The sequence below is a fragment of the Trichechus manatus genome, unplaced genomic scaffold, assembly GCF_000243295.1.
Source record: "Trichechus manatus latirostris isolate Lorelei unplaced genomic scaffold, TriManLat1.0 scaffold00199, whole genome shotgun sequence".
Lineage (NCBI taxonomy): Eukaryota > Metazoa > Chordata > Mammalia > Sirenia > Trichechidae > Trichechus > Trichechus manatus.
In genome coordinates this window covers 23,730-24,488 of record NW_004444135.1, presented here as the reverse complement: position 1 = coordinate 24,488, position 759 = coordinate 23,730, and positions in this window count along the sequence as shown.

The following is a 759-nucleotide window of genomic DNA, read 5'->3' as shown; positions in this document are numbered from 1 at the left end:
TGGCTCTTGTAAGCCTAACAGGATGGCAGAACTGACCAATCCCCTTGGTAGACCACAGTCACTTAATTTGCATAGTGATTGACCAGTTCTTGCAAGGTCACTTAATCCTATTGGGTGGTTTTATACACTCTGTTTGCATAGTAGACTAACCAATCCCTTTGCAAGATTGTGGCCTAGCATATCATCTTGGCAGAGCTACAAACCCAGGGCCAGAAAGGCCATGTATAAGAGAAACCTGTTGCACTGCACCTTCTATCACCACTGCTATTCAATATTGTTGGAAGTCATAGCTAGAGAAGTTAGGCAAGATAAATAAAATGTTTATAAATTGGGAAGGAAGAAGTAAAACCATCACTATTCACCAATGACCTAATCCTGTGTGTAGACAATCCTAAAGAATCCACAAGAAAGCTAATAAATGAATTCAGCAGTGTTGCAGGTACAAGGTCAACACACAAAAGTCAGTTGGGTTTTTATACACCAGCAATGAACAATCTGGAAAGAAAATTAAACAATTCCATTTACAGTAGCATATAAAAGAATAAAATACCTAGGGATAAATTTAACCAGGGAGGTAAAAGACTTGTGCACTGAAAAACTGTAAAACATTTCTGAAAGAAATTTTAAAAGACCTGAATAAATGGAAAGGCATTCCGTGTTCATGTATTGAAATACTTACATTCTTAAAATGTCAGTACTACCCAAAACAATTTATAGAGTCAAGGCAATACCTATCAAAATTCCAGTAGCCTTTTTAGA